We start from the raw sequence: 24,994 nt of genomic DNA on the forward strand, positions 1-24,994 counted from the left end.
AGTGTCTAGTTTCAACACCGAAGATAACTATGGCAACTAGGGTCTCTTAAACAATAAAATACTTCTCCAAAACTCTCCAAGAGCTCTTTTTCTCAAAATCCAAGTGAAAGAATGAGGAGAGTCTTCTCACTTTTTCTCTTTTATAAACTTGCGACCACTTTTGTTGTCATTTTACCCTTTTAACTTTTATCAATTCACTTTATAATATTTTCAATTTATAAAATTAAAGTGACTTTTCACTTACTTAGGAAATGTCCCCATTTTTACCCCTTAGACTTTTATAATGTTTCCATAGGCGAATTAATCCGCTTATTAAATTTTCCCTGCTTTAGCCTAGGGAACAATGTTGGACTAGCGGACTCCGTCCTATGCTTCCTAAGTCAGGGACATTACAATATTTCATTCATTCCTTCATAAATCTGGATCAATGGTATCAAAGTGGTCTTCTCTTTCTCTATTTTTTATGCATGTCCCCATTGAGGTTGGGCCCTGGGGTATAAGGAGTTGGTACTTAAACTAGACAAACCTCACCGACTTTTAAGGCCTCCCATGGAAGAAGAAAATAAATATGAGGGAGCAAGAGATCCTTTCAAGTTATTGCTCAAAGAAGCCCTCAAGCAACAAAGGAATGAGATGATGGAGTGGAGATTAGGGGAATCATCGAGACCCATGTCAAGGTTCATGGGTAGATATAATAAGGGAAACCCACGCCTGGGTATGTGAGTGTAGGAGGGAGAAAATCATGGTACATGAGTTACCTCGACCTTTGTTTTTCCACCCTTCTTCATATGCCTTTTTCCTTTTATTGATTTTTCTCCATAACTGCTCAGGGTTCCAGGGGATGAGAGCATGATGTGTAATATGTAGCAGTGGATACTGGTGGGCTCCAGTATTGTAGCAAAAATTCTACAACTCCTGGAGCTTCCTTCTTTAATTTTATCAACCCGGTGGTTCGTAACAAACTTGGAAGCGACGGTGCTGTATGCACAAGTACTAGCTCTTGCCGCAGCTGTCACCTGGTCAGCTGGCACAAGTCCGCTAGGGGCTCAAGCCAACTTCTATAAGCTCTTAGAAGAAGCTTTTTAACTGATGGACGAAAGCTAACTCAAAGGAAGCTAATCTATTTGTAGAAAGGAACTGAAAGCCAACAAGAAACACAAACCCTAGCAAACCCTAATTCTACCAACTAGTCTTACTAATGCAGAGATGGGAATGCAAACTACTGAAGGAGATGCCATTACTTCTATGAAGGTAAAATGCATGTGTCTAGACTACCTCTATCTGAAGAAAACATCTTTTGTATTTTTGTTTCAATTATTAGAATTATCATGCATGTGCTTTTAACTAGCTTTTTACTGTGCAAAGGTGGATCAAGGAGGAGAAAGGCTTGAAAAAGGTTGGGAAGGTTCAGAGAGGGTCTAAGGGGTCCCTAACACCCTTCCAGAGAGTCTCACAAAGTTTGGCTCCCAAGAAACCGTGTTTATGAGCTTCTACAGGAAGTCTGCAGGGGTTCTACATGATGTTTCAGAATTTCTACAAGATGTTCAGTAATTCCTACAGGATGTTCTACAATCGGATTTTGGGTGATGGGTGAGTGGAAGAGGCTGCATGGGTGGATAGGGAGGTAGGAGAGGGGTTTGTAATGACTTAGTGACAGAGAGATGAGATGATGAGGGGGTGTGCTAAGCTAGTTTGTCTGAAGGAGGGTAGAGGGAATGGAAGGCCGAAAAGGGAGGATAACGTGGGCAGTAGAGTAGCTGAGAGACAAGGGGTCTAATTGGGAGATGAGCAGTTGGCCTGGGCAAGGCTTAGAAGGATGAGAGGGTGAGGGAGTAGCACTGCACAGTGTAAACTGAATCAAATCATCCACGTCCTGCACATAATCAAAACATTCCTAATCTGTCCTAACTTTTTAATGGAACCAATGATCAGCACGTTACTTCTAAAGAAAACCATGTATTGGTACTGAAGCAAAGAATCATTCCAAGAGGTCTGAGCGCATGGACAACTTCTACAAACGAAAATATTGCACCAAAGATTGCATGAGTACGTAAACCAATGTTTTTGGTGGGTAGCACTGTCTGCAATTCCAGCCCCTAGAAAGAGGTGAAAATGAGTGTGCAGGCAACCCTTTTCTGGAACTTTTATCAACTCCAATCTCTTCACTCTATTCTAAACGATTGAAGCAACTCTATCTGCTAACAATGACCTACTTAACCACACCAAGAAATCTAACTCAACAAACTGTGTTTCAAATGCATGTAAAGAAAACCATAATGCTGAAAGAAAAGATAACAATACAGAAGAAGGAGGCCTTAGGCTCTCAGGTTGGGCCCAACCCCGAGAGCTATGGCTCCTTTAAAAGCTCAGAACTGAGATCAAATCTGACTGCTTTCCATTAAAAAATAATAATCATAAGTCAAAGAGCATGCCAATAATGGCTACAAAAGAGAAAAACCAAGCTAGCAGCTCGTAGTGCAGAATGTGCAACAATGTTTCAAAAGTACTTTTCGAAGGCTAAAGCCTTATCATTTATACATCACGAGGCCCCAAGCTGGCCTCCTAAATCAGTGGGACTTGGCTGACCAACCTAGGAGTGAACTGCTGCTTCCTCAAAATCCGTTTGGCTCCTTCTAAATTCGGTTGTGGTGGCTGTTAGAGCTCGGAGTTGGGGGTGAAGATCCCGAGGAAGGCCATTTAATGCTGGACAACCCTCCTACGAATCCTCAACCCCATCTTGGTTGTCTCCTGGTCCTTATCTGCTCGGTTTTGTTCCAATCATGTGTCAAAAAACCTGAAATGAGCACGTGTTAGCCACCTAGGAATAATGACTGCCCTTATTCGTACAAATGACATAAACATACTAAAAAATGATGCATAAGTTATGAAAAATGAAGGATTGAGCAAAGGTAGTTAGGCCAAATGAGCCCAAAATGTTACCAAATTTGGGGCTCATCATCACCCCCCAGCTAAAATGAATTCTCATCCCTGAGCAACTAATCCAGCTCCTCGTCCTTCATTGCTTTCACCACCACCCTCACATCCCAGGCTTCTGAAGTGGTCTCCTCCTCACTCGCATGGAACCCAGCCTTCCTTTCCACCTCTTCCCACTGCTTATGCTCTTCTTTTTCTGTGCTGCCTTCCATCAATCCTAACAGCAGAGGTGGGCTTAGCTTGAGGCCAATCCAGTTGGCTTGGAGGTTCTGTATGGACTTCTTATAGAGGGGCACCCGTGCTAGAGCTTCCCTCATTCGAGTTGGAGTATGATATTCTCTTATTTTAAGGCTGTGGGACAATGTGTTCCATCGGCGGGTGCAAGCATGAACACAGTTGTCCCCTAATAGTCGCTCCATATCCTCGAAATGTGCGATGGCCTGAGCCTGCTGATCCATGTATTTAAATAAAGTTTGAGGGTTGGTGGCTAAGTGTTGGTGGGCCGATATCAATGTAGTGGGATCCCCTGGCTCTGCTCTAATCAGCAGTGGCTCATGTAATTCTTGGTCCATGACCTCTTTGACCTCTGCTGCCCTCTTTTCTTCATGGTTCAACCATGAGGCAAATGCCATCAACTGCATATCCCCTACAACTGTGTTGGGATCCCATGAAGTCACATTAGGAAGGGCCAAATTATGGAGATAGAACTCCGAGAGTTTGGCCTTATCCTCTGATGAACTGCTATTGCATAACGCTGTGAACTGCTGGGGGTCTTGGAGTTGGGAGATACCCCTCTGTGCCAATGCATTAATCTGAAATTGCAGCCACTGGTCTCGTAGGTACAGGCCATAGGATTTGGCCAGCTGTCTGCATTGTAGAGCATCCATGGCCCAACTGGCCATGCAAGCCAGTTGTGCCTCTTTTTGCTACAACTGCTGTTTGAGAGCTTGTATCTCGATTTGTGCTTGCAGTTCCCTTTCCTGTAGATGTGAGGTTGGCTCCCCAAGACTAACTTGCAGTCCTTCTCTGCCTTGATGTTCTGCTATAGTGTCCCCTAAGGATGTGCCATTTTCCTTCTTCAGTTCCTGTAGCTGCAGTTTAAGTTTCTCGTTTTCTTCCTGTAGGAATACCCGCTGGCAGTTTGCCACGTGTTTAGCCATAGCTAATTCTTTTCTTGCCTCCTTGAGTTGTTCCTCCAAGGGGCCTATATATGCCACTCCTTTTGATTTAGCTATTTTCATCCACGTGTGGGTTCTCACTCTTTCTTCCTCCAACGCAAAGAAAAGCGGCACTGTGAATTTTTGTGGAATAATTTTCCCAGCCTCCAAAAAGTTATAATACGAGCTCAAGCTTGGTTGGGGACTAGGTTCCGGAATATGCTCTTTCTCTTCTTCCCTCGGTGGCTCTACTTCGTCTTCCCTAAGTGGTGATGAGGGTGCCTCTCCCTCCATCCTCTCTGTCTCCTTAAGCCGGGCTAATGTTTCCTGTAGAACGGCCTCAGCATCCTGTAGCCAGGCTTTTGAAGCCAACCTGTCCATTATCTCCTTCCAAGTAGTTGTCTTTGGGCTCCCCCGCTCACAAGTGACTGATATTTTTGAGGGGGACCTCTCCCTTGGTGAGGAAGGGGTATCTTCTATAGTAATTGGGCTGCTGGATGGAGGTTGGGGCCTGCCTGTTTTGATTCTCACACTTCTCCTGGCTTTGAAATACAGAGGGATCTCCCTCTTTCGTTTTTCCTTCAGCTTAGGAGGTGTACTAAGGGTGGCCAGCACGGCTTCTGCCTCCCTTGCAAGAATTTCGGCTGTCTTCTCCTTTGGTTTTCCTTTCTCAGGGCTTCCTGTAGAAGGCCCTGTATCAGCTGATTTCTGGCTTCCTGTAGAAGCCGTTTTTGGTTTTCCTGTAGAAACATGTGGCACCGTTTTAGCTTGTTTGGTTGAGGGTGCTTTGCCATTTGACTTGGTTGAAGCTGTTTTCGAGGTGCCTTTACTGACGTGGACTTGTTCAGTCCTTTCCACCCTACTCTGTAGCCTTTTCTCTCTGGGTGTCAATGTGGATTTGTCACCCTCCTTTTCGGCAACCTGGGGTTTCTCTTGCCTCCCCTTTTGTTCTTTCTTCGGTGCTTTGGCCGCGGGTTCTTGGCCTTTCCCTTTCTTCTCTGTATGTACTAACTCCTTCTCCTCGCTGCTGGAGGAGGTGAGCTCCTTGGTCAACATTTTGATATCGCCATCCTTAATCAGATTTCGGAAGGCTTCCCACGAGAGAGGGACTGTGTAGGTGTGGAGTGCATCCTCCACGAGGAGCTTAATGAGCCCATGATGGGCTACCTGGTCTGGCGTGCCCTCTCGTAATTTGGTGGCACATTCAGTCATGAACTGCAGGAGGAAGTAAGGAATACTTAGCTTGTTTTCTGAAGGTAGGTCCATTTGGTGCCTCAATTCTGTGAGCAGCCGGAAATGGTACCCATATACGATGCTGAATCGTCCTTCGCACGTGATATATTTCATAATTTGGAGGCTGACCTCACTCCAAAGTAGTTGTAGGCTAGCTCTGCGAACCCCGTTCTTATCCTCTGAGAATTGCTCCTCCGATGGAAAGAACTCCTTTTTAGCCTTCTGGCCTAATTTCCTCTCCTCCTTGTCCCACGGTACCCCCATTGGGAGATCAGTGACTCTGCTGATGAACTGTGGGGTGAGTCTGAGATTCAAACCCCTGAAATTGACAACGGCCAGCGTTTTTTATTTTGACTTCAAAGCTCGCAGGAACTCCTCTGCCACCTCATCATCATAACCTTGAAGCTTGTCGCAGAACGACATCCATCGCACACGAGTGAACAGTTCTACCACCTCCGGGTTCTCCCATAGCTTCTTTGAGTCTGTCGGTTCCTTTCTGATGAATCCACCCGGCATGGTGAAAGCCTGCTATGTTAGCCGGAGGTGGCGGGGGCGTATCAAAAGATGGCCTTTCGGATTGCTTGAGACAGAGCGCAGAACTACGCCTCTGTCACACACACAATTCATGAATTCTTGGCTATCTACAGATGAGCCTTGACAGGGCCTTAATTACGAACCAAATCCTGTAGAAAACCACGCATATACTACGACGACAATTTTCATGCAAAAGGAAGACGACACTTGCAATTTTATGCTCAGACTGTAGTTTTACATTTTTGAGGATGTCGACTTCGCCACCCTTCAAACCAATTGCATGGGAGGAACAGGTTCAGGCTTACCTTTCCCAATTCGCCACCTTTGACGTGAATAGATCAATTTTCCTCCGTAGCGGCGAGCTTCCTGTAGCGCAGCTTCCTGTAGAAGTCGCGCACAGGTTCCGAAGAGCACATCAGTGGTTCTGCGCCTTCTGTGCCACCACCAGATGTCTGAACGAGCCGAGGACTTGGAGTAACGAGCTTCAGAGAAATTCAGACGCTTACTCGACTGCAAAACGACTGGTGATAAATGAGTGGAGTGACGATCTAGCCGGTGGATTTGAATCCCGGCCAAACTCGTGGCGCGGGGGTGAGCTGTCCCCGCCGGACCGTTGGACAACGTCACCTACTCATTTCACTGCAAGTCTCCCTGACTGCCGCATCATTCCCTGCAGATCTGCCGCTGCCATTTCCGTTAAATCGCCGCTTCTCCCCGACTGGACACTTCTCACGTGTCCATTACCCATTTTGCTTGCCACGACCAACACTTTCCAAATCTGACGAGACCATCTGACTGGTCGTGGTGGCCAGTTGAATGGCTACCTGACTGCTCAACCCATTCATTTCCACTCTTGCAAACATTTCAGAGCATTGTTCATGTCATTTGACGAAAAAAGGGTGAGGCACTTACCTGTGCGGCCATGACGTTATTTTCAGGTTTCAGGACGAGGGTGATTGGATTTGCTTGCTGTTGCTTCATGCACAGGCACGGGGGTCCCTCCTTGCAGACTGCTGCTGATTACGAAGCTTGTTACTTGGCTGCGGGTGGTGCATGTGCCCGCTCTATGTGTTGCAGGCGCCTTGATGGTGTACACTCTAGCTGGATGAACTGCTACGGGATTCCTGTAGGATGTCCTGTAGCAGTTTTTCCTCCTCGGGTGCATGCCAAAACGGTGGAGACGATGGCATCACGGTCACGATCGCAGGGCCCTCAGATGGCTTTGATAAGTAATGCATGGTGTCTCTGCATCCTTTTTTCCATTTGAGAATCGCTTCCTCTGATAATTCAATGTTCTGATTTGACTGTGCAGGTATTTCCATTGCATGGCAACTGGGGTGGTAGAAGGAGGCAACAACAGTGTGTGAGGGAGAAAACATTAGCTTGCATGCCTCCGTGTCGGACCTCAGGCATTAGATTTCCCCACACAGTCGGTTCTGGGCCGTCCAAAGCTTCTACAGGAAGTTTCCTGTAGAAATACAGAACTTCCTGTAGAAAGTCCTGTAGCTTCCTGTAGAAGGCTAAACTGTGATCAAATCATGCCCAGACCTTGGAAGAGATGAGTGTTTCTGGAGGGAGTTCTGGTGAGGTCACCTGGTAGCATAGTAGGGACCCTTGTCTTTGAGTTGAGGGGCCTCTTTTCCTGCATGGAATACCTGCAACCTGCATGCATTGCCACATTGTGAACTTGCTTTACCTATTTTTTTGTTTGTTTTTTTCTTTTTTCTTTTTTCTTTTTTTTCTTTTGAAAGACAGCAGGGGTGCCTCCATGAGTTTTTCACCCTTACCATCTGCCTTGAGCGCCTCAGAGAGGTTTTCACTCAAGGGTCTTTTTCAAACATTTTCAGAAAGACAGCAGGGATGCCTCAATGAGGTTTTCACCCCTACCATCTGCCTTGGGAGCCTCAGAAAGGTTTTCACCCAAGGATCTTTTTATTTTTTTTATTTTTTTAAGATCTTCAGAGTATGCCCAAGACAGAGGCAGAACCCTTCTCTATGACCAGCATTGATTTTTCCACAGTTTTGATGAATTCTTGCTTTGACAGAGGTTTTATGTAGATCTTTAGTCGATGCCCATTGACAAGCATAGGGATGGCCTCCTCATCAATGGTCCGAATAAGAACAAATCCATTGTCATTACATTTTTCCACTGTGTATGGTCCCAGCCATCTGGTTCTCAGCTTCCCCTTGAAATCCTTATGCCTGGAATCATACAACAGCGCAAAATCTCCGGCTGAAATTGCTTGTCATTCAGGTGTTGGTCATGCCACACCTTCCTCTGAAGTTGAACCACTTCTGAGTGGAGAAGGGCCTGCATTCGGTGCTCGTCCAATCCATTCAGCTGCAATAACCTTTCTTGTTGGGCATGGCTGAGATCCAGGTCCAGCTGAGCTGCCATCCTCAAGGTGTTGTACTCGAACTCAATTGACAGCAAAGCTCTCTTCCCATAGACTAGCTCATAAGGTGTGAAGCCGGTTGTGGTCTTCCAAGTGGTGTTGTAAGCCCATGTGGCCTCAACCAGGCGATCTGCCCAGTCTTTCCTGCTGCTGCTCACCACCTTAGTCAAGATCCCTTCCAATGCTCTATTGGTGACTTCCACCTGCCCATTTGCTTGAGGATGATAGGGGGTGGAAGTCCTATGCTTGATTTTGTGATGAGCGAGTAGGTATTCAATTAAGTTGGAGGTGAACTGGCTTCCTTAATCAGTGACTAGCTCTCTTGGGTAGCCAAATTTGTAGAAGATGTTTTCTCTTAAGAACTCAACCATCTTTTCTTTTGTCGCTGCTTTGATTGCCTTGGTTTCTTCCCACTTTGTCAGGTAGTTTGTGCACACAATGATGTAAGACCTTTACCTCGAAGGAGGATTGATTGGACCCACAAAATCCATACCCCACTTCTCAAATGGCTCAAGGGTCACTTGAGGTTGGAGAGGCATTTCGTCCCTTGGAGTCGGTTTCCCCATCCTTTGGCATCGGTCACATTGGCTGATATACCTTCTGACATCTTGATGAAGCGTGGGCCAATAGTAGCATGCCTGCAGGATTTTGAAGGTAGTCCTTTTGGCTGCAAAATCTCCTCCACAAGGCCCGTCATGACAGGTTAGGAGGATATCAAAGACTTCCTCCTCCCTTACACAACGCCTTAAGATCTGATCAGTTGCCCCCGATCCAAGTGAATGAGGCACTCTTCCGTATGATCCTGCTCTTCTCTCTTGAGGATAGGTGCGGAGGAAACTGTGTTGAGACAAGGTAGTTTGCTATATCAGCAAACCATGGAGAGAGTATTGAAATAGCAAACAGATGTTCATCTGGCATCTGGTCATCCACTGTTCCATCCTCTCCTGCAGGTAATTCCAATCTAGACAAAAAGTCAGCAACAACATTTTCTTTACCTGGTTTGTCAACGATAGTCAAATCAAACTGTTGTAACAAAAGTAACCATCTAATAATACGAGCATTCAAATCTGGTTTATTTATTAAATATCTAATTGCAGCATGATCAATATGTACAAATGTTTGATATCCAGTGATATAATGTCGGAATTTGTTCAGTGCATGGACCACGGCCAAGAATTCTTTCTCAGTTACAGTGTAATTCAGTTCTGCCTTGGATAAGTTTTTGCTGACAAAGTAGATAGTGTATGGAAGTTTTTGTTCAACTTGTCCTAAGGCTGACCCTATGGCTTTGTTCGAGGCATCAGTGTGGATGTGGAAAGGTAGGGCCCAGTTTGGACCTCTCAAGATTGGGGCAGACACCAACTTGTCCTTTAATTCATTCAGAGCCTTCTGACAATCGTCAGTCCATTTAAACTCAACATCTTTTGCTAAGAGGCTACACAATGGCGAGGCCAGCTTGCTGAATTCTTTAATGAATCTCCTATAATACCCTGCTAATCCTAAGAAACTTCGAACATCTCTTACCTTCTAAGGAGGTGGAACCTTCTTGATGAGAGCAATTTTGTTAGGATCCAGCTGTAACCCTTGGAAAGAAATGGTATGGCCTAGCACGGTCCCTTCAGTCATCAAGAATTCACACTTTTCAGGACTAAGGGACAGGTTCATCTCAATGCACTTGGTTAGGACTTTTCCCAGATTGGACAATGCTTCCTGGAAGTTGGACCCATAAGGGGTGAAGTCATCCATATAGATTTCCACCGAATCATGGACCAGCTCAGAAAAGATGCTCAAGACGGCTCTCTGGAAGGTGGTAGGAGCATTGCATAGTCCAAAGGGAAGAACTCGGTAAGCAAAGGTACCCCAAGGACAAGTGAAGGTGGTCTTATCTTGGTCTTCCGGGCTGATTTGGATTTGGTTATACCCGCTAAACCCATCCAGGAAAGAGAAAAACTTCTTCCCTGCCAGTCCATCCAACACTTGATCTATGAAGGGTAGAGGAAAATGGTCTTTCTTGGTGGCCTTGTTCAGTTCTCGGTAGTCCACACAGATTCTCCACTTCCCATTTTTCTTGGGAACCAACACTAAAGGGGATACCCATTCGCTATCCGAGATGGGGTAAATGAATCCGGCATCCAACAGTTTTTGTAATTCCTCCTTGACGATGTCCTTAAGGGCTGGATTCATTCTCCTTTGGGGTTGCCTAACCGGTTTACAGTCTTCTTTGATGTAGATGTGATGGGTACAGACCGAAGGATGGACTCCTTTCATCTCCTTATAGCTCCAAGCAAAAGCATATAGATGACTGGCCAACAGACTACACAACTCCTTTTCCTGGGAAGGAGATAGGGAGGAGCTGATCTTTAATGTTCTCTCAGGGCCGAACTCCACATTTTTGACTCTGGGAGTGACAGGGTTGGTCACACAAAGGTCCACTAAGGTGCTGGCTTGGGCATCCTCCAACAATTCCTCTAAGGACAATGCACTGGGAGGTGGAGTCTGGATCAAGGTCTCAATCAAATCATCCTCAGTTGGGAGGCCTCCCCTAGTGGTGTCTAGGGTGCACAAAGGTGCTGAGTACACCTCATCCTCTTCTCCTTCCTCCAACCAAAGTGGTAAGTCATGCTCTAATAAGGGTTTGGCAGGAGGATACAGGACTAGCTACTTGGACATAGGACCATTTTTGATGGTCATGTTTCCTGCACGGCAGCTTATGTAAGCATCTACAGTGGCTAACCAAGGCCAGTTCCCAAAATAAGGGGGTATCCAGTAAGCTTTGCCTTTGGTTGCAGAACCGAGAAGTCTGCAGGGTACTCCCAAGAGTCAACAGAGACCAAGACATCCTCTACAATCCCTTCGGGAGTCACGGTGGAGCGATCTGCTAGTTGCAGGACTGTCGAGGTCTTTCTCAAGGAACCCTGAAGGTTGAGTTTGAGCATGGTATCTCTGGTCATCAAATTAATGGCAGCCCCCAGATCAATCAATGTGTGTGGTATGATGGTGCCATTGATGTGGACATCAACTACAGGACTCCCAGGATCCAGATACTTTGGGCAGATGGCCTGCCCCAACATAAGATGAGACAGTTGTCCTATGACATTGATGGTTGAAGCATCTCTTTTTCGCCTGCCTGGGTGTCTGAAACACTTTTCCTTAACCAGTTTTTTGTATATCGGCACATCTTTGATGGCTTGGAGAAGTGGTATTCTCACACACAACTGTTTGAGTTCTCCCAGAAGCTCATCCTCCTCTGGGTTGGGTTGTGTGGTGGCCGTTAGTCTCTCAGGAAAGGGTGGAATGGCCTTTGGTTCACTTTCATGTTTATCTTCCTCGTCCTCTGGGGGAGGAGGTTGGCGATCCGGAAGAGTCTTTCCAGATCGCAGATTGATCTCCTGGATCTCCACAGCATAGGTAGGGCATGATGTTTCCCCAGTATATACCGGCTGGGCCTCTCTGTTGTTGGGGTTCGGGTTCGGTTGAGCAGGCATTTGGGGTTGCCTTGGAGGAGCAGGAGGTAATGGTTGTGGTTGAGCTGGTGGTGGAGGCAAAATGGTGGGAGGAGTATTGTATTGGGGCCTCCACCCGGATTGAGGTGCATTCCACTGAGGCTGTGGCTGGGCATGTGAGAGTCAAACGAATGAGTAGTGGGTTGAGTATGGTACTGGGGTGGGTAAGACAATGGAGGAGGTATAGACCAGGAAGGATGAGCAGGGGGACCCCAGGAAGGCATAGGAGCGGATTGGTTGGGGCTGTAATAAGCTTGAGGTGTCCCTTGCATCCCCTGTTGGTAAGGTCTAGGTCCATGTGGCCTCCTTTGGTTGAGGAAATAGAGAGGTTCAGTGGGTGCTTCTGTCCCTTGATACATGGCTTTAAGCCTAGATAAGGTCGGACATTGGTTTGTGGGGTGGTCCTCCTCACAAACAAAACATACCTCAACCGAATGTAATGGGCACTCGTTCTTAGGGTGTTTCCTTGTACACCTAGGGCAGAAGATAGCCAAAGCCCTCTCAGCTTCCTCTTTCTTCTGCTGGATTCGGAAGGTGTCAAGTTGCATGGCGATGGTCTGTCTCACCTCACTCTTGAGGTCCTCTAATTGATTTGCAAACTCATGTTTGGAGAAAGGAATACCAGCTGAGAGGAGGTTTCCTCTACCTCTTTTTCGGGCTGCCCTAGAGTGGTTTCTAAACACAGTCTTTATGTCCTCGTAAGGTAGTTGGTAAATATCTCCTCCAGCTAGCATGTGAAGGGTATCTAAGAGGTCTTCAGGGACTCCTCGGAGCAGGACCAACTTGAGGGATTCAAGGTCAAGTGTGCACCTGGCCCGTTTATAGCTGAGTTGGAACCTTTCCTCGTAATCTTCTAAAGACTCATCATTCCCCATGGTCATCCGAAAGATTTCTCCCTTGGTTTCCTTGGACCTACAGTAGTCCCGGTATTTGGTATTGAAAGCTTGCTGCATCTGGGCCCACGTGGTGATACTGTTCCCAGGTAAGCCCATGAACCAGCGTAATGCTGCATCCTTAAGGGTAGAGGGGAAGAGTTTCAATTTTTTCTCATCTTCGGTATAGTCATAGGTTCGACAAAGGACGGCAAACTTAAACATGAAGGTATCAGGGTCTTCAGTAGTCAGTCCATGGAAGTGAGGTAAAGCGGAGGGGCTGATGTTCTTCATTTTCATGTCTCCATTGGTCTCTCGGATGGGGAAGGTGCCTTCAATTCTCTCATCTTCTCCCCTATTGTCAGCCATAGCTTCAGATGGAGTGTTCTCTAACTCTTCTTCTGCTATAGGATCTTCGTATATCTCAGGAGGTTCGCCTATAGGTTCTTCTGGATCACTGTCACCAAAGAAGAGAGAAGGGTGACTCAATGATGTGGTGGGGGTGTTGGGTAAGAATTTGCCTGTTTTATCTCGATTTCTACGAGGCATGAAATGAAAAGACTTCTGATTGCTTTTATTTTTTCTGGTACCCGCAAAACTAAAACAGATTGAACTGCAACTAACTATCTTGCTGAAATGGAAATGCGGAATTGAAATGAAAGCATGAAAGAACTAATCTATTTTGCTCAAATGAAATTGTAGGAATGAAATGCTAAGCTACGCTTGCGGAAATGAAATTGCGGAATTGAAATGTTAATCTATGAAAGCAGGAAATGTCTATGCTACTTTTGCAGAAAGGAAATTGCAGAATGGAAATGAAATACTACTTAGCAGAAGGCGAGAGTAGGAAAGTAGAAGAAAAGCAACAATCACCAATACTCTGACGCTTCCCCGGCAACGGCGCCAAAAAGATGGTGGGCTCCAGTATTGTAGCAATAATGCTACAACTCTTGGAGCTTCCTTCTTTAATTTTATCAACCCGGTAGTTCGTAACAAACTTGGAAGCGACGGTGCTGTATGCACAAGTACTAGCTCTTGCCGCAGCTGTCACCTGGTCAGCTGGCACAAGTCTGCTAGGGGCTCAAGCCAACTTCTATAAGCTCTTAGAAGAAGCTTTTTAACTGATGGACGAAAGCTAACTCAAAGGAAGCTAATCTATTTGCAGAAAGGAACTGAAAGCCAACAAGAAAAGCAAACCCTAATTCTACCAACTAGTCTTATTGATGCAGAGATGGGAATGCAAACTATTGAAGGAGATGCCATTACTTCTATGAAGGTAAAATGCATGTGTCTAGACTACCTCTATCTGAAGAAAACATCTTTTGTATTTTTGTTTCAATTATTAGAATTATCATGCATGTGCTTTTAACTAGCTTTTTATTGTGCAGAGGTGGATCAAGGAGGAGAAAGGCTTGAAAAAGGTTGGGAAGGTTCAGAGAGGGTCTAAGGGGTCCCTAACACCCTTCCAGAGAGTCTCACAAAGTTTGGCTCCCAAGAAACCGTGTTTATGAGCTTCTACAGGAAGTCTGCAGGGGTTCTACAGGATGTTTCAGAATTTCTACAGGATGTTCAGTAATTCCTACAGGATGTTCTACAATCGGATTTTGGGTGATGGGTGAGTGGAAGAGGCTGCATGGGTGGATAGGGAGGTAGGAGAGGGGTTTGTAATGACTTAGTGACAGAGAGATGAGATGATGAGGGGGTGTGCTAAGCTAGTTTGTCTGAAGAAGGGTAGAGGGAATGGAAGGCCGAAAAGGGAGGATAACGTGGGCAGTAGAGTAGCTGAGACACAAGGGATCAAATTGGGAGATGAGCAGTTGGCCTGGGCAAGGCTTAGAAGGATGAGAGGGTGAGGGAGTAGCACTGCACAGTGTAAACTGAATCAAATCATCCACGTCCTGCACATAATCAAAACATTCCTAATCTGTCCTAACTTTTTAATGGAACCAATGATCAACACGTTACTTCTAAAGCAAACCATGTATTGGTACTGAAGCAAAGAATCATTCCAAGAGGTCTGAGCGCATGGACAACTTCTACAAACGAAAATATTGCACCAAAGATTGCATGAGTACGTAAACCAATGTTTTTGGTGGGTAGCACTGTCTGCAATTCTAGCCCCTAGAAAGAGGTGAAAATGAGTGTGCAGGCAACCCTTTTCTGGAACTTTTATCAACTCCAATATCTTCACTCTATTCTAAACGGCTGAAGCAACTCTATCTTCTAACAATGACCTACTTAACCACACCAAGAAATCTAACTCAACAAACTGTGTTTCAAATGCATGTAAAGAAAACCATAATGCTGAAAGAAAAGATAACAATACAGAAGAAGGAGGCCTTAGGCTCTCAGGTTGGGCCCAACCCCGAGAGCTATGGCTCCTTTAAAAGCTCAGAACTGAGATCAAATATGACTGCTTTCCATTAAAAAATAATAATCATAAGTCAAAGAGCATGCCAATAATGGCTACAAAAGAGAAAAACCAAGCTAGCAGCTCGTAGTGCAGAATGTGCAACAATGTTTCAAAAGTCCTTTTCGAAGGCTAAAGCCTTATCATTTATACATCACGAGGCCCCAAGCTGGCCTCCTAAATCAGTGGGACTTGGCTGACCAACCTAGGAGTGAACTATTGCTTCCTAAAAATCCGTTTGGCTCCTTCTAAATCCGGTTGTGGTGGCTGTTAGAGCTCGGAGTTGGGGGTGAAGATCCCGAGGAAGGCCATTTAATGCTGGACAACCCTCTTACGAATCCTCAACCCCATCTTGGTTGTCTCCTGGTCCTTATCTGCTCGGTTTTGTTCCAATCATGTGTCAAAAAACCTGAAATGAGCACGTGTTAGCCACCTAGGAATAGTGACTACCCTTATTCGTACAAATGACATAAACATACTAAAAAAGGATGCATAAGTTATGAAAAATGAAGGATTGAGCAAAGGTAATTAGGCCAAATGAGCCCAAAATGTTACCAAATTTGGGGCTCATCAGATACCCTCTTAAGGTGGGGCAGTTCATCGTCCACCAGGGGTTAGGATAATCATGGGTTCCTTAATGATAGAGGGGGTTCATCTAGGACCCATAGGAAGCAGGGTGATGGCCATGGATAAAGGGGTAGATCTCATGTTTGGATTTTTCCCACGCACTAAATTTGTATGTTCCGGCCATCTTTTTCATTTTGTGGTACATTTCCTGTTGAGAGTGGCCAAATTATGCTTTTTCTTTTGTTTTTAGCTGCATCAACCTCTAAGTCATTGTTCCAAGCCCAACTCAAGGTGTGAACAAGGGGAGGGGGAGGCTAACCCTATGTGGACCTGGATGGGAAAATAGATGAATGGGGCTAAAATGAGTGGAACGGGAGTGATGTAGGTGGTATCAAGAAGTGAGACCATACAACCAAAATTAGGATTTCCCATGTAGTGTCAACCCAAAATCCAAATGGTTAGCAAAGGGGATCCTATGGGACTAGGATACAAGGATAACCAAAAAACTAGGTAGTGGAGACAAGAATACAAGCCTAACCCACTCTTTCCGCCGAATCCCCCCACCAATTCATGCCCAAAATTTCCCATGAAATGTAAGGAAAATTACTCAACTATATCAATGAAAATCCATACCTTTGGGGTCGGGAGGCCTACCTTCAAACATACATTCATAACATATGGGTGAGGTACCACATGGCTGGCTGAGGTGGTGGAGAAAATGGCACATCGAGCTATCTGTGGGATGCAAGGGGATGTTGGCTACCGATCAAGGACTATCTAGGAGAATTTGTTTTCTCTTGTGCATATTACCCACAGGTGGTGGGTAACATTTGGCTCCAACTAGGACATGAGCTCTCAGACAAGTGCGTGAAGCCACTCGATTGGGAGGTCATGAGGACACCAACAATATATTGGTACTATAGACCTGTTACCTGTAGAGCCTCTAACTTGCACTTGATTATCCATCATTACCTACAGCTTTTCCTCACTTACCCCTCTCTTTTGCTCTATTTTCCGCATAAACTTACCCAGATCATTACATTTGATGTCTTTAAGCATAATTGGTTAACTTTGCTTATGTTTTACTATTGGCTTAGATTTTTGACATATAAACAGAGTTTCCGCAGCTGTTCAGCAATTCCGCAGCTGTTCAGCAATTCTACAGCTGTTCAGAGATTCCGCAGCCTTTTTGTTGTTTGATATGCTCCACGTGTCTTCTCAAGGAATGAGCCACATGGGCATGTTGGGTTGGATATACACATGGATCGTATGCTATTGGTTGAGCCAAACCAGTCACGTATGCCCTTGGTCAACATAGGTATTCCCTCGGTCAAACGGTCAAGTTCTAAACGGTGGCACGGGAGCCGTGAGCAGTTGGGACACGGAACTATAGCTGGCACCTCCTCCACGCCACGAAGACAGCTAAAGACAGGATCCAAACATAGATTTGTCTCCCATGATGACCGTTTCCCTCAAAAGTGCACGGAGTTGCCTACGTGTTTGCTGCACAAGTTAATTAGCTAAGACTGCGTGTTGCTGCGTAGTTAATAAGTTAGGCTGTAGTTGCTTAGTTCACGCAGAGGGTAGTTGCCTCTGTGCTTATAAATAAAGCATGTGCCAACGCTTATAGATTAGTTTTTTGAATATTGTAATTGTTGCACTGATTCTGTTATAAAAACTCTGTTTTAGAAGGCTGTTCCTACAGCACTTTTCACTGTATTTTGACATGCTGGTTTTATAAAAAGAAGACTGTTCTGTTCACCTTTTCGTAGCTGATATTTTAAGTTGGTTGCGTGGATGGAGGGCCCCCATCTATGATAGCCCGTGTACATAGTGTTTGATTTCATTTTCCTGCTTTCAGCAATCTCTATTTCTTTCATCATGTATAATAGTATACCATTTGATTTCATGTCATTTTATTTCCAGCATTCATTTTAAACTGATCAGTATTGTTTTTGCAAGTTTTTAACCGGGGATTGTTTTGTCTTTGTGTATTTGCTTTATATCTGATGGTATTTTCAGTTGACATATTCAAAGTTGCTGCCTTTACTCTATTTTCATAGCTGATTTCTAGTTTAGTTTCTCAAAGTTGTATGTTAACATATTGATGGTCTCTTTATCATAAGTTGTTCATCTTTTAGAGATCAGAATACTAATAAATTACAGCTGGATTTGAGTACTTTTTAGACTAATCTTTAACTACTTTCTAATCGTGCTTCACATAATTCCATGTGCTGAAAGCAGAGAGTTAGGAAGAGCTGAACATTATAACTAGTCTTTAAAGTAGATTTTTCTCATTTTTTTATCACTTTTTAAACTCATCTCTAACTACTTCCTAATCGTGTTTTACATAGTACCATATGTTGGAAGCAGAGAGTTAGGAAGAGATAAACATTATCATTGGTTTTTAAAGTGGTTTTCTTACCTTTTTATTTGCAGCAGCATGAATAGTGTCTAGTGCCATTAGAAAGTGGTTCTTTGCTTTCAGTTCATTTCAAGTTATTTATTTATTTCAATCCTTTTCTTTGCAAAGTTTAGAAGGTAGTTAGAAACCACCAGTAACACACACTCACTCATTTAGAAATCACCTTACACACACTATCACTCATCTGTTTATAAAATCATCACTCCATCTTAGGAAGTTAAACTTAACCACAAACAACACCCCCAAACGACAAAAAGATCTAAGAGGTTGCTTAAGTACATATAGTACACCTTCACTTCATCAGCTTACGAGCTCCTGGTTGACAATTTATGATAGAAATTTAGACAACACTAAATTGACTAAACATTTCGGCGCCGTTGCCGGGGAAGTGAAATTAAGTAGCCATATTCTTAGAAAAAAAAACATAAAAATTTCAAGGAAAGAAGTTGATAACCTATCAAAGTATGCTCTCCTCTTGCACTTAGAGTGATCTGAAGGATAAAAAAAGAGAAAGTTATTGATTTGGTAGTTTCTTGAGTATGCTCTCTTCTTGCACCTAGAGTGAACTGGAAGATCAGAAAAAGAACTATTAACTTGACTTGAAGAAAAATAATAAAAAATGACATGCATAGAGCTAGAGATTCTAGGGGAAGGTTTTTAGCTAGAGCTCGAAGTTCAATTTTTACAAGTCCATCTGCTTCAAGGGATAGACAAGAGACACCTCCCTTATCTCCAACCGACACTCCTAGTCCTAGAATTCCTGGAATTCAAGAGCCAAGAGTTGACTCTCCTACACCTTCTATTGAATTTGAACCAGGAAGAGACTCTTCTCTTTCTCCTACAGAAAGACCAATTGTAATTGAGGAAGTGGAATCATCTGAAGAAGAAGGAGAAATCTCTTCTCATTCACCTTTTGTAGAGAAACCAGAAGATTTTGAAATCCCTAGGAGAACCATCATGGCAGAGGAAGAAGGAGGTGGTAGAGGTAGAGGTAGAGGTAGAGGAGGAGGAGGAAACAACAACAATAATGGAGGTAGAGGTCCCCTTGGAGGAGGAAATAGAGATGGGGATAATTCATTTGGGTTTCCCATTGTTAATGAGGATTCCCAAGCCACTATGAAAAACATATCACCATCTGTCCTCCCAAATTTCCATGGGTTAAGAACTGAGGACCCTGAAACATTTTTATTTGAGTTTGAAGTGGTGTGTCGAACTTATGACTACCTGGATGACTCTCAGAAACTCAAATTGTTCCCTTCAACATTGAAGGATCAAGCCTTGAAATGGTTCATGGGGTTACTCACTCAATCCATTAGGTCTTGGGATGAAATGAAATAGACATTTTTGGATAGGTATTTGGACTATTGTATGCCTACTAATCACAAAGACGAGGTTTTTAAAATGATACAAAGAGAAGATGAGAGCTTAGAAGATTTACTTGAAAGATTTCAATATAATTTAAAAAAAGCAAAAATGAGTAGCTTGGATGAAGAGACCTTAAAAGCCCTCCTATTAAAAGCCATTAGGGATGAATGGATAGATATCTTAAACATGATGGGGAAAGGGGATATTTCTCAACTTTCACTCAATGATATAGCAGAACTTTGTATCCATCTCTCAAGAGGCAAATCAAAAACTCAAAAAGGGCCTAGAGATCCTTCTCTCCTTAGAGCAAATAAATCTGCAACAGGATCAGTAAGTAGGGCTGAAATCGGCAATATGCTTAATGAATTCAAAACTGACATCTTAGGGAGTCTTAGTGAACAACTAGATACCCTTAAGATTCACAATAAACAAAAAGCAGAAGCTGAGGCTTTGGCCATTTTTTGCCCGAAATGTAGAAAGAAACATGCTTTAAGGGAATGTCCCTTGGACACACACGTTGTAGAAACATGTGTAATTTGCTCAGAAACTCATGAGACTAAGGATTGTCCTTCAATACCTGGCCTCAAAGCAGTCTTTCAAGAGGATCCAAATACACTTGAATCTCTCTGTTTTATTGCAAGGAGACCTTGGCAAGGGCAACAGAATCAAGGGTTTAACAACTATATGAATTCTCAATCCCAACCAAATTGGAATCCTTGGCAACAACCTTGGCCTCAACCTCAAAATGCTTTTCAAGCATGGACGCAAAGCATGCAAAATCCTTATGGGAGATTTGCTCAATTCTATCAATATCCTCCATCATTTCAGAATCAACAGGCTCCACAACTTCCAAATCAAGGTCAACAACTATCATTGCCATACCCTCAACAACAACAACCTCCTCCACAAAATCAAAATTCTCAACTATCGCTTCAATCCCAGCAGAAATCAAATCAACTTCCCTCTCAGCCATTACCAAATCCAAATAATAGGAACCCTCAAAATGCTTACATGATGGAAGGTCAACCATTCCCTACCTATATGGTTGTTCCTCTCAATGAAGTACAACTCAGATCAGGTAGAATCTTAGATCAACCTTCTACAAGTGTTCAACAACCAAGCATTTCTGAGGAAGAATCTCTCAAAGTCAATAAGGGTTCTGAAGTATCACTTCAAAACCAAAATATCCAAAAAGAAAAAGGAAAAGAATCAACCTCTACAACTCCCATAGTTGAGAAACCTACACCTTTAGCTACACCTCCTTTTCCTGAAAGATTACAAATTGACAAAGGAGTGGAAAAGCAAATATGGGTGCCTGACTATAGTTTTCTAGATGAATTGAAGAATGTCTGTATCAAGATCCCCTTGTTACAAGCCATTAAGGAAATTCCCATTCTAGCAAAGACAATAAAGGAGTTGAGTTTAAAGAAAACAGGAAAAAGAACCAGAGATACCAAAAGGATACATCTAGTTGGAAAAATTGCAGACATTATGATGGGTAAGATTACCATGCAAGAGTATGTGGATCCCGGTAGCCCTATTGTCAAGACTCATATTAATGGGGTTGAAATCCCAAATACTTTGATTGATTTAGGAGCCGCTATCAACATCATGAGTAGACAGACCATGGATCAGTTAAAGCTTCCTAACCTTCTCTTTACACCTACTTTACTGCAACTTGCAGATAGACCAATCATTAAACCTGATGGTGTATTGGAAGACATTCCAGTCTCCCTAGACTCTTGGGAATATCCAGTTGATTTTATGATTTTAACTCCCAAGAACAATCTAGGAGGACATCCTCTTATCTTAGGAAGACCTTGGTTAGCAACAGCTGATGCTTTTATCAGTTGTAGGTCTGGGGACATGTATATATCAGATGGTAATTCCACCAAGAAATTCAACTTGTATCCTCCAGCAAAGGCAATAACAGAAATAGGAGAAGATGAGTGGGTTGATGATGAGGATACTATTCAACCTGTTCTAACCATCTCTGAGATCAGTGAGGATAGTCAAATTCTAAATACATTAGAAAATTTTGAAATACCTTTAGAATATGACTCTACACAGTTTCAGTTAGATGCAGACATTGAATATCTCTCCTCTAGACAGATGTCTCTCTTCTCAATGGAAGAGTTTGGTAGTTCTACAGTTGAAATCCTTCCAGGAAAAACATTGAACATTAACAAAAACATGGAAAGACCACAACAAGAAGAATTAACTAAACTTTTGCAAAAACATTCCACTGCATTTGCATGGGAATACACTGACATGAAAGGAATCGATCCTAAGACTTGTATTCATCACATCTATATTGAAGAAAACAGCAGACCTATTAGGCAACCACAAAGAAGGATGAATCCAAACCTTAGGGAAATCGTGAAAGAAGAACTCCAGAAATTGCTCAAGGTAAACTTCATTTACCCCATTTCAGATAGCCAATGGGTTTCTCCCTTGGTTATAGTGCCCAAAAAGAATGGTAAATGGAGAGTTTGCATTGATTATCAAGAATTGAACAAGGCAACCTTAAAGGATCATTTCCCTCTACCTTTTATTGATCAGGTACTAGACACTTTAGCAGGTAAAAAGTATTTCTCATTCTTGGATGGTTTTAGTGGGTATAATCAAATTCAGGTAGCACCTGAAGATCAAGACAAAACCACATTTACTTGTCCTTGGGGAACTTTTGCCTACCGAGTACTCCCTTTTGGATTGTGCAATGCACCCGCTACATTTAAAAGGGCTGTACTAGGAATATTTTCAGATCTGATTCATGATTGTGTAGAGGTATACATGGACGATTTCACAGTTTATGGTAATACATTTGAAGAAGCTTTGGAAAATTTGGAAAAAGTACTAATAAGATGTAAGGAAACAAATCTTTCTTTAAGTCATGAAAAGTGTTTTATGATGTTTACTGAAGGGATTGTTTTAGGACATCATATTTCAGGAGATGGGATTAAGGTTGATAGATCCAAAGTTGAGGTCATCTCTAAGTTACCTGTTCCAAATTGCCAGAAAGATGTTAGAAGTTTTCTTGGGTTTACTGGATATTACAGAAGATTTATTGAAAACTTCACTAAGATAGCATCTCCTCTTTTCAAATTGCTTACCAAAGACTGTGAGTTCAAATGGGATCCTGAGTGTCAATTTGCCTTTGAAGCTTTAAAGACTAGAATATCTGAAGCACCCATCTTAAGGGGTCCAAATTGGAAACTCCCTTTCCACATTTCTACTGATGCTTCAGATACAGCTCTAGGAGCTGTTTTGGGACAAAAGGATTTGATCCCTTATGCCATTTATTACACCAGTAAAAATTTGACTCCCACTGAGTTAAATTATACTGTTACAGAAAAAGAGTTCTTAGTTGTGGTACATGCGATTAATAAGTTTAGACACTACATAACCGGCTATGAAACCTTTGTCCATACTGATCACTCTGCCATAAGATATTTAATGAACAAACCTGTTACTAATGGTAGAGTTACAAGATGGCTTTTACTCTTACAAGAATTCAACATTACTGTGTTAGATAGACCTGGAAAACAAAACACAGTAGCTGATTTCTTGTCTAGAATCCAAAACACTAATGAAGATTCTCCAGTAGAAGATAAGTTTCCAGATGAATACTTGTTTGCAGTAACTACCAAGAACCCTTGGTATGCAGATATGGCTAATTATCTAGTTACAGGGAAGCTACCTCTACACTTATTTCCTAATGAGAAAAGGAAAATCATTCAGGAGAGTTCACATTATTCTTGGATTTCTAATGAATTGTTCAAAACAGGGCCAGATTGTATAATCAGAAGGTGTGTTCGGGAAGATGAAATGCCTGACATCCTTAAGGCATGTCATGATGAACCATGCGGCGGGCACTTTGCTGACAAGAGGACAGCCTATAAAATCCTTTCTCTAGGATATTATTGGCCTTCTCTCTTTAAAGATGCAAAGCAGTATGTTAGAAGGTGTGACAGCCGCCAAAGAGTTGGGAGACCAACTCCTTCAAATGAAATGCCACTACAGCCTCAGGTATGCATCGAACCCTTTGAGAAATGGGCTCTAGATTTCGTTGGACCAATTAATCCACCATCAAAGCAAAAGAAGTATATACTGGTTTGTACTGATTATGTTACTAAGTGGGTAGAAGCCAAGGCATTGCCTTCTGCCACTGAAAATTCAGTTGTTCAATTTCTTTTTGAGGATATTTTCACTCGTTTTGGTGTCCCAAGGGAAATTGTAACAGATCAGGGCAGCCAATTTACATCTAAATTGATGGAGAAGCTGATGGAGGAATATAAGATCAAGCACAGAACATCTACTCCCTACCATCCGCAATCCAATGGCCAAGTGGAATCTACAAATAAAGTTCTTGAAGGAATTATCACCAAGACTGTTCATCTTCATAGAAGAGATTGGGCGGAAAGGCTTCCTGAAGCCTTATGGGCCTATCGAACCACATGGAGGAACACAACAGGACATTCTCCCTATGAACTTGTTTATGGGAAGGAAGTCCTACTCCCCATTGAGTTCCAAATCAAGACCTTCAAGATGGCAGTCCAATTGGGAATGAGCCTCTCAGAAGCCCAAAGACACAGAATGGACCAGCTAAATGAGCTAGATGAAATAAGACAAGATGCAATTCTAAGGACCGATCTAGTTCAGCACCAAAGATCTAAATGGCATGATCGTCATATCAAAGAAAGAAAGATTCAGAAAGGAGATTGGGCTCTATTGTTTGATTCAAAGTTTAAGGATTTCAAAGGAAAATTTCAAACTCATTGGCTTGGGCCATATGAGGTTGATGAAGTCTTTAGTAATGGAGCAGTTCGAGTGAAAACTATTGATGAATTTCATACTCCTCTTATTGTGAATGGCCGTCGCCTGAAAATCTACCAGAAGCCACTCTCAAAAGAGGAATTTGTCAAGTTGTTTAAAGAAGATTCTGCAATCAGGTTGGTGGAGAAGGATTCTTCTCCTCCATCAGCCTAATCTTTGGTTTTTGAAAAAAAAAAAAAAAAAAAGAGAAAAAAAAAGAATAAATGTATAAGCCTGAAAACCAATCTCTGATTGGCAGTCTTATGCAGAAAACTTGAGGTGAAAATCAGGGTCACCTGACACCTCATGTTTTCCAAAAAAAAAAAAAAAAATTCTCTCTCTCTTCCATCTTATTTCGCCATTTCATCCACTTCATTCACCATCTTATTCATTCAACCACTCTCACTCCACCTCATTTCTTTCCATTCATCCATCCATTACATTCCATTCCACCAATAAAGTCATTGTCAGATTTATTTTTACACAGCTAAAGTTGTTTTGTGCAGTCAGAAGGGTATTTCTGCAGTTTCTGCAGCTGAGGAGCAATTCCGCAGCCAATATCCCAATTCCGCAGCCAATACACTTTCTGCACCTGCATAAAAAAAACACAGTCTGTTTAAAGAAGGAATCTGCAGTCCAAAGGTCATCAGCAAAAATTGAAAGGTCATGTAGCAGCAACAAACAATGAAAGGTTAATGTCAGATAAGCAAAAGGAATCAAAACGCGGACACCTAAGGTATGATCTAATTTCTAAACCTATGGTTATAACATTTTGCATAGTTT

The sequence above is a fragment of the Pinus tabuliformis genome, chromosome 9, assembly GCF_031772625.1.
Source record: "Pinus tabuliformis cultivar Carrire ecotype Pingquan chromosome 9, CPIR1, whole genome shotgun sequence".
Classification (NCBI taxonomy): domain Eukaryota; kingdom Viridiplantae; phylum Streptophyta; class Pinopsida; order Pinales; family Pinaceae; genus Pinus; species Pinus tabuliformis.